Source organism: Notamacropus eugenii, chromosome X (genome assembly GCF_028372415.1).
Source record: "Notamacropus eugenii isolate mMacEug1 chromosome X, mMacEug1.pri_v2, whole genome shotgun sequence".
NCBI classification, from domain to species: Eukaryota; Metazoa; Chordata; class Mammalia; order Diprotodontia; family Macropodidae; genus Notamacropus; species Notamacropus eugenii.
Window position 1 is genome coordinate 20493489 of NC_092879.1, and position 9998 is coordinate 20503486.

The 9998-nt window shown below is 39.2% G+C and overlaps 1 long non-coding RNA gene across 1 annotated transcript; it reads left to right on the plus strand.

The window, feature by feature from the left end:
* The first annotated feature begins 1165 nt into the window (after positions 1 to 1165).
* LOC140515959 (uncharacterized) lies at positions 1166 to 6546 on the plus strand. The gene is made up of 4 exons (XR_011971217.1): positions 1166 to 1289; positions 1812 to 1868; positions 2218 to 2260; positions 5867 to 6546. It is a non-coding gene; the product is annotated as an uncharacterized lncRNA (long non-coding RNA).
* The last annotated feature ends 3452 nt before the right edge of the window (positions 6547 to 9998 follow it).

The window sequence follows — 9998 nt, forward strand, 5'->3', positions numbered from 1 at the left end:
TGCTAGAATTCCTTTGTAAATCCATTTGCTCCTTGGGTTCCTTCTGTACCTCTCCCAACTTTGAAGGTTCATTTATGGTTTATTCGATTTCTTTTTGTTCATTAATCTGGGTTCTTTATTTTTTGTAAACATCCATTTGTCAGTTTCTTTGGCATCAAATTGGGCAAAAGAGTTTCTTATATTTGCCTTTATTTCATCTGTCTTATGTCTCTTCAATTCAGAGGGAGGGGCAAATCACTGGAGGCGCTCCAGAAGGACTTCCCTCTCTCTCTCTCTCTCTCTCTCTCTCTCTCTCTCTCTCTCTCTCTCTCTCTCTCTCTCTCTCTCTCTCTCTTTCTCTCTCTCTCTCCATCTCTTTCTCTTTCTGTCTCTTCTCTGTCTATTTCTCTGTCTCTGTGTCTCTGTCTCTCTCTGCATCTCTCTCTCTCTTGACCTCCTGGCTGTTCCACTAACAAGACCCTCTATTTCTTTTAATCATTTCCTATTTACCCTGTACATATTTGTTTGCTTACTATCTCCCCCCCACCCCTTTAGATTGTGAGCTCTGAGGGCAGGGACTGTCTTTCGCCCCTTTTCTATCCCCAGTGCTTAGCTAATTCCCAGCACATAGTAGTCACTTGTTTAATGTTCATTGACTGACTGATCTTCATCCTTTTTTTCTTTCATTTTTAAAAAATTCTGGCAATTTGGTTGCTCTTGCTAAAGTAATTAGCTGTTTGTCTATTTGGTTCTTTTTTGCCCCAAATTTATTCGTTTCATCTTTTATTTTCAGGATATTTCTTTATATGCAGTTGTGGTTTATTTTTTCCTATTTTTTCTTTTCCAGGTTTTTTTCTTTTCGTCTTTCCATTTTCTCTTTTCTTCATGAATGTATTTGGAAAGATAAATTGTACTTAAGAATGACTTTACCCGAATCCTGTAAGTTTCGCTATATTGTGTTATTTCGTCAGTTTATTAGATGAGATGATCTTTTTCCTACTTTTCCTTTCAGAGTTCTGGCTCTTGCCCAGTGTCTGACACATAGTAGGAGCTCACCAAATCTTGATTGACTGCCTGACTGATTTGTTCTGCAGGGGTGGCACTCCGCCCCACGGCACGACATGCGTTCCATTGGCTGATCAAGCTTCACCTCCTCCCGTGACGTCACCGGTCTCCTCCTTCCTGCGGTTTTCACCTGGGCTGGTGTTGGGTATTCTGTGGAAAAGGGGCTGCAGGCAGCACCAGCTCTGTCCTCCTCCCCCGCCAGATCCCCGGTCTGCTTGATCCCCAGTGAGAGGTGTGCGTGGGAGGTAAGGCCCTGCGGGGCATCCCTTTTACTACCTCTTCGGAACCCCTGGCGGGGAGAGTGGTAGTTGTGTGCGCCCCCCAGACCTCCGTCCCGAGCTATTTGGATTTCATCCTTGGATGGATCCACAGGTGGATGTGCCCAGGCCTGTGTGTGTCATGAAGGATGCGGGGTGTGTGGAGGTGTGGACGGAGAGAGAGACAGAGACAGACAGAGACAGAGAGATAAAGACAGAGAGGAGAGACAGAAAGAGAGAGAGATGGAGAGAGAGAGAGAGAGAGAGAGAAAGAGAGACAGAGAGACAGAGAAAGGGAAGTCCTTCTGGAGCGCCTCCGTTGATTTCCCCCTCCCTCTGTCAGACCCCTCCCCAACGCCACTCCACCTTCTCCCTCTCCTCCCTCAGTCCCTCTGTGGAGCTTGGCCTTGAAGGTGGGAGGAGTGGGTGGTGGTGGGCAAAGAAGAGCCATTCTACTAAATACCTCTTATTATGTCCCTTTTCATTTTCATTCATCCATTACTATTCTAGACTCGACCAACGCCAAGCAAAGAAACATTCCCAGGCACCTCATACAACAGAAAAAAGGTTTGTCCATGCACCTGTTGATCTTTGTCATCTATAGCTTAGGTTTTTGGGGGTTTTTTTTGTTTAAAATATATAATAAACATTATATGTATTTTTTAAAGCTGCCTGTGTTTCTTTCTGACTTTCCTTCTGTCCTCATCTGTACATTTAAAAAAATGATACACACACACGAATGTATGTATATATACATATATACCTAGATATGATATAAAGCCTTTAATAGAGAAATATGCTTCAACTTTCCTCATTAACCTGTTTCCTTTCCAATTTTAATTGCATCAGATTTGTTTGTGCAAAATATTTTTCAATTTTATATAATTGAAATTGTTCATTTTTTTCTTTTCTATAGCTTGTTTACTCATGACCCCTCCACTTCTCTATAGATGTGAAAGGTAAGTTTTCCCTTGCTCCTCCATTTTCTCCATAACCTATAAATGTGTTCTTTTGGCCATAGTGGATGACAACTCAGATTCTCTTTTTAAAATGTTACAAAATGTGAATGATGTTGCCACATGGACAGGTTCAGTATTTTAATGGGACAAAATGCATAAATTTACTGATAGCCAAAAAAGGGTACTCCCTATGCAGTTCCAGGATTTAAAATCCCCAGATTTCTCTAATGACAGAGGAGGGCACTTGCCTTGACCTCAGAATCCCTAGGTCCCACACCATAAATTCATCTCTTGATGCTATGTTCATGATAGCATCAGATTTGTACCTAGTGGACAAGGTGAATCTAGCACCCTGGTAGAAATGAGATAAAGTGAATGCGTCTATTGTACCCTCTGTCTCTTTTTGTGTAAGAATGATGTAGTCCCCCAGAATACCTTGGGCCTCTTGGAAAGAACAGTTGAAAAAAATGAGAAAAGGGAGTTGTATCTCTCTCAGAGAGCCAGCCTGCCTGATGGATTATTGGTAATATACAGGAATGCTGAATATCTGTCTGGGTTTATTCTACATCATGCTACACTACTGAAGTTGTTAATTGTTTTGAATTTTTTAGTTGATTTCTTAACTAAATCACCATATCATCCACAAAAAGTGATAGTTTGATTTTTTCCTTACCAATGGTCATTTCTTCAAAATGTTCTTACTGTCTTATTTCTATGCATTGAACTAGTAGTAAAATATTAAATACCAGTGGTAATAATGGACATCCTTCTTTTACCCTTTATCACATTAGAAGGGCTTCTAGCTGATCCCCACTAAAGATATTACTTGCTCTTAGTTTTACATATACTCTTATAATTTTGAGGAACTCTCCTATTATCCCTATGCTTTTTTTAAAAAAAAAAAAACAGGAATTGGTATTGCATTTTATCAAATCCTTTTCTGCATCTAGTGAAATAATCATATGATTTTGTGAGTTTTGCTAGTAACGTTGTCAATTATTTTTAGAGTTTTCTTAATGTTGAACAAGACCTGCATTCCTGGCATAAAAGCAGCCTGATCGTAGTATGTATTATTGTAGCCTCCCTGCTAATATTTGATTGAATGGGCAGCTAGGTGGTGTAGTGGATAGAGCACCAGTGAAGGAGTCAGGAGGACCTGAGTTCAAATCTCACCTCAGACACTTGACACTTCCTAGCTGCGTGACCTTGGGCAAATCACTTAACCCCAATTGCCTCATCCTGGGTCATCTCCAGTCATCCTGATGAATATCTGGTCACTGGATTCTGATGACTCTGGAGGAGAAGTGAGGCTGGGGACCTGCACAGCCCTCCCTCACTCAAAACAGTCAAGTGCAAGTCATGACATTATTTCTCTGATGGCATGGTCTTCTTTGGCAATGAAGGATGAATACACTATACTATCTGATTGAATATTTTCTTATCAATAATAATTAATAAATTGGTCTATAGTTTTCTCTTTTTTGACTCCCTGTGTTTTGTTACCAAGACCATATTTGTGTCATAGAAGGGATTTCATAGGATTCTATTTTTACCTCTTTTATTCAAGCAGTTTGTGTAATATTGGGATTAATTATTGTTTAAATGTTTGGAAGAATTCACTTTTTTTGCTTAAATAAAAAAAATTTTAACATTCAGTTTTTATTTTGAGTACCAAATTCTCTGCCTTTTTCAATTCCCACCTGCACTCATTGAAAAGGCAAGTGATATGATATCCATTATACATAATATATTTCCATGTTAGCCATGTTGCAAAAGAAAAAGCAAGGGAAAAAAATGCTTTATTCTCCACTCAAAATTGATCAGTTCTTTCTCTAGAAGTGTTCGAGTGATTTAGAGCATTTTTTCCATATGCCTATTGATAGCTTTGAATTTTTCTTCTGAATACTACTTGTTAATAATATCAGTTGGAGAATAGTTTGTATTTTTTATCAATTTGACTCAGTTTCCTTTCAAATATTCCCATGCTCCCCTAATTTGTCTAAATCCTTTACTCATTTTAATCTTCTCTTGGTAAACAATATGAGATGCTGGTCTCTGCCTAGTTTCTGCCAAACTGCTTTCCAGTTTTCCCAGCAATTTTCTTTTACTCAGTTCTTGCTCCCAAAGCTTAGCTTTGAATTTCTCCAAAACTGGATTACAATGGTAATTTGATACTGTGGATTGTGTACCTAATCTATACTGATGATCTACCACTCTATTTTTATCCAGATTGTTCTAATGATTACTGCTTTGTCAGGCAGGCTGAAATCTGGCACTGCTTGGCAACCTTCCTTCACATTTTTTTCATTGCTTTCCTTGATATTCCTGAACTTTCGTTCTTCCAGATGAATATTGTTAATATTTTTCTACCTCTATAAAATAATTCTTTGTTAGTTTTATTGGTATGGCACAGAATAACCAAATTAATTTAGGTAGAACTGTCATTTTTATTACATTGGCTTGGCTTCCCCTTGAGTAATTAATGTATTTTCAATTATTTAGATCTCTATTCATGTGAAGTATTCTATAATTGTGTTCACATAGTTTTTGGATTTGTCTTGGCAGATAGACTCCCAAGTATTTTATATTGAATTATCATTTTAAGTGGAAGTTCTCTTTCTAGCTCTTCCTTCTGATTTTAGGAGGGTAAAATATAGAAATGTTGATGATTTATGTGTTTTTATTTTATATTCTAAAACCTAGCTAAAGTTTTTCATTGTTTCAACTTGTTTTATTCATTGCCTTAATTTCTTCTTTCTCTATTTTAAGGTTATATTTATCTAGTTCTGAAAGTTGTTAATTCAGGTCCCTCACTAGTATACCTTTGCTGTTTATTTCCCCCTGTAATTCATTTAACTTTCCCATTAAGAATTTGGATGCTGTGCCTTTGATACATATGTTTAACATTGATATTGCTTCATTTTCTATAGTGCCTTTTAACAAAACTTAGGTTTTATTAGGTCTTTTAATTAGGTCTTTTTTTTCTGAGATCATGATCTGAGATCCATAGTTTTTGTTTTTACTTCAGCTGAAGCAGAATAGATTCTGCTTCAGCCCCTTATTTTAAATTCTATGTGGGTGTCCTTCAGTTCATATATCTTTTTACATGTTTTTTTTTCTATTGATCACATTCATCATTTTGTACATTATAGTAATAGACCATTATACCCACATAGCACAATTTGTTTAGTCATTCCCCAACTGATGGGCATCTACTTTTTTTCCAATTCTTTGCTATCCCCAAAAGTGATACTATAAAAGTTTTGGTGTATGTGGCAACTTTTCTTCTTATTGATATCCTCTTTGAGATATAAGTCCAGTAACAGAATCTCTGAGTCAAAGGATATAGACATTTTAGTCACTTTCTTCATATAATGCTAAATTGCTGTCCACAATGGATGCACCCATTCATAGCTCCACCAAAGGCACTGGTGTGCCTTTCCTGCCATAACTCCTCCAACATGTTGCCCTCTTTTGTCACCCTTACCAATTTTTAATGTGTAAGGTGAAGCCTCAGGGCTGTCTTGATTTCCATTTCTCTTATTATTAGCAATTTGGAACATTCTTTCATGCCATTGTTAATGCTGTGCAATTTTTCTTTTTTAGAACTGTGAATGGTCTTGGATAAAACATGCCCAACAACTTATCCACCATCTAGTGCTTGGGGTGACTACATGCTTGAGGTGCTTCTTGGTCCCATACCATTGATGTAGCGAGCCAAGAAAAGGGTTTGTCATCGTTTTAAATGAAATGATTGATTGGTACTATGACATTCTTTGAACAACTCATTCTTTAAGATAAGATTAGTTACTTTGAATTAATTTTTATCTATGCTTCCAAAATCCTTTATTGAATATAGTTTGTATAGTATTTTGGTCTTAAAAGGATGCATTTAATATTTTGGCTTTTCTGCACTTGTTTGTGAGGTTTTATGGTCTAATACATGGTCAGGTTTTATGAAAATGCTACTTGAGGCTGATAAAAATGGATATTCCTTTCTATTCCTGTTTGGTTTTCTCCAGAGCTCAGTCATATCTAACTTTTCTAAAATTCTATTCATCTCCTTAACTTCTTTTTTCTTTATTTTTGGTTAGATTTATCTAGTACTGAGAGATAAATTCAGGAATCCTACTAATATAGTTTTACTATCTGTTTCCTTTTATAATTCATTTAACTTTTCCTTTACGAATTTGGATGCTGTGCCTTTGAGGTATATTTGTTTAGTATTGTTATTACTTTATTGTCTATGATTGCTTTTAGCAAAATGTAGTTTCATTGATTATCTCTTTTAATTAGGTTTGTTTTCTTTTTTTTTTTGCTTTTACTTTTTCTGAGATCATGATTGCTACCCTTGCCTTATATCTTTTTTTAACTTCAGTTGAAGCATAACAGATTCTGCTCCACCCCTTTATTTTAACTTTGTGTGGGTGTTTTTCAATTCATGTAGCTCTTTCCAAGTGTTTCTCTATCACATTCATCATTGCTTACAGCACAATAGCATTTTATTATACTCACAGAGCATGATTTGTTTGGTCATCCCACAATTCATGGTCATTTACTTTGTTTTCAATTCTTTGCTGTCCTCAAAAGTGATGCTGCAAGTATTTTGGTGTATGCAACAACTTTTCTTATTATTAATGGCCTCCTCAAGGTACAAACCCAATAATAGAATCTCCAAGTCAATGGATATGGATATTTTAGTCACTTTCTTCATGTAATTCTAAATTTCTGTCCACAATGGATGTACCCATTCAAACTCCACCAAAGTCACCAGTATATGCTTCTTTCCATAACCCCTCCAACATGTTGCCTTCTTTTGTCATCTTTACCAAGTTTGAAGGTGTAAGGTGAAGTCTCAGAATTGCTTTAATTTCCATTTCTCTTCTTATTAGTGATTTGGAGTATTATTTCATGTGATTGTTACTGTTATGCAATCTTCTTTTAAGAACTGTTTGTTCATATTCTGTAATCACTTAACCATTGGCAAAAAAAAAAACATCTACCTTTGGGGAGAGAGAGAGAGAGGGAAAGAGAGAGACAGAAAGAAACAGAGACTCTGAATCAGAAAGGGAGAGGGAGAGAGTCAGAGATCTAGGGAGAGATTGAGATACAGTGAGAGACAGAGATACAGGGGAAAGAAAGAGATACAAGCTGAGAGACGGATAGGAGAAGAGAAACAGGGAGAGGGAGACACAGAGGGAGAGAAAGAGATACAAGGGTAGAGAGAGATACACGGAAACAGATTTGCAGGGAGAGGGAGGTACTGCGAGAGACAGAGAAACAGGGGGAGAGCAGAGATACAGGGAGAGAGAGATATATAGGTTTTGACAGGGATAGAGTGGGATAGAGACAGACAAAAGCAGAGAGGGATACAGGGGAATAAATATGGGAAGAGGTAGAGACCAGGGAGAGATACAGAGAGAGACAAAGGAAGAGGGGGAAAGAGAAAAATACAGAGAAAAACAGAGATACAGGGGGAGAGAGAGAGATACAAAGAGAGAGAGGTATGGGAGAGAGAGATAGAAGGAGAGGAAAAGACACAGGGAGAGACAGACATACAGAGGCAACGAGAGATACACGGAAAGAGAAAGAGGGGGAGACAGAGACAGAGTGGGTGGGATTGATATAGAGAGAGACATAGATACAGGGGGAAAGAGAGAGTTATAAAGAGAGAGATACAGGGAGAGATAGAGATTCAGGGTGAGACAGAGGTAAAGGGAGAGAGAGAGACAGGAGGAGATAGGCAGATAACCAAGGAGAGTGATATATAGGATAAGCAATAGATACAGGATGAGCAAGGGAGAGAGGGATGGAGTGAGAGGAATACAGAGATGCAGGGTAAGGGAGAGAGAGAGAGAGAGAGAGAGAGAGAGAGAGAGAGAGAGAGAGAGAGAGAGAGAGAGAGAAATACTGGGAGAGACAGATATATAGATAGAGGGAGAGAGAAAGAGGATGAGGAAGGTAGAGATAGTGGGAAAGAGAGGGCAGAGAGAAACAGGGAGAGTGAGAGAGTCAGAGATATAGGGAGAGATTGACATACAGCAAGAGACAGATACAGGGGGAAAGAGAGATACAAGCTGAGAGACATACAGGGGAAGAGATATGGGGAGAGGTACAGATAGAGGGAGAGAAAGAGATAAGGGGGTAGAGAGAGATACAAGGAAATCGATGTGGAGGGAGAAAGAGGTACTGGGAGACACAGAGACACAGGGAGAGACAGAGATAGAGGGGGCGAGTGAGATACAGAGAGAGACAGAGGTACAATGGGAAAAGGAGAGCTACAAGTAGAGAGATACAGGGAGACAGAGACAGGGGGTGAAGGAGAGAGCACTACAAGGTAAGGGAGAGAGACAGATAGATGGAGAGAGAGAAAGAGGGTAAGGGAGAGAAAGATCTAGGAAAATGGAGAGATCCAGGGACCAAGAAACACATGGTGATGGAGAGATTGATAGAGGGAGAGGGAGAGATACATACTGGGAGGGAGAGATAGACAGAGAGACAGAGAGAAAAAAGGTGCAGGAGGTAGAGACAGAGGGAAAGAGAGACAGACACAAACAGAGATTCTGAGATAGAGATAGAGAGCGAGAGAGACAGAGATATAGGGAGAGATTGAGGTAAAGGGAAAGAAAGAGATATAGGCAGAGAGAGAGAATAACAAGAAGAGTGAGATGCAGAGAGATAGAGATACAGGGAGAGTAAGAGATACAGAGAGATACAAAGATACCGAAAGAAAAGGAGATACAGGAGGAAAGAGGGAGATAAAGGAGAAAGATGTACAGAGAGAGACAAAGACACAGTGAGAGATAGAGATACAAGGGAAACGAGAGAAATACAAGAAAAGAGATACAGGGAGGAACAGAGATAGAGGGGCTGAGGGATAAGGAGGGAGGGAGAGAGTTATAAGGTATAAGAGAGAGATATAAGGAGAGAGAAATATAGGGGAAAAGATACAGGGAGAGATCGAGAGGCAGGGTGAGAGAGAGGTACAGGGAGAGAGAGATAAAGGGAGAAAAAAATACAGGACGAGAGAAGGAGATAACCAAAGAGAGCAAAATACAGGGTAAGCAAAAGATACAGGAAGAGCAAAGGAGAGAGGTATAGAGTGAGAGGAAGAGAGAGATACAGGGAGAGAAAGGGAGGGTAAGATCTAGGGAGATGGAGAGATCCAGGTTGAGGGACAGTGGGAGAAAGAATATTGGAGGGAGAAGTCAAGGGAGAAAAATCCATAGATATAGGGATCGAACGAGATAGGTAAAGGGTGAGAGAGTGGGGGACAGAGAGATAGAGGGAGAGATAGAAGGTGAAGGAGAGAGGTAAAGAGTAAGGGAGAGAGATATCCAAGGCAAGAGAGGGAGCGAGAGAGAGAGAGAGAGAGAGAGAGAGAGAGAGGAAGAGAGACAGAAACAGAAATTCTGAATCAGAAAGGGAGAGGGAGAGAGACAGAGATGAAGGGAAAGTTAAAGATACAGTGAGAGACAGAGATACAGAGGGAAAAGGAGACACACAAACTGAGATACATACAGGAAAAGAGATAAGGAGAGAGGTAGAGATAGAGGGAGAGAAAGAGATAAGGGGGCAGAGAGAGATACAAGGAAAGAGATGTGAAGGGAGAAAGAGGTACTGGGATAGACAGAGACACAGGGGGAGAGCAGAGATACAGGGAGAGAGAGATATATAGGTTGAGGCAGAGATACAATAGGAAAGAGAGAGATAGAAGCACAGAGATACAGGGGAACAG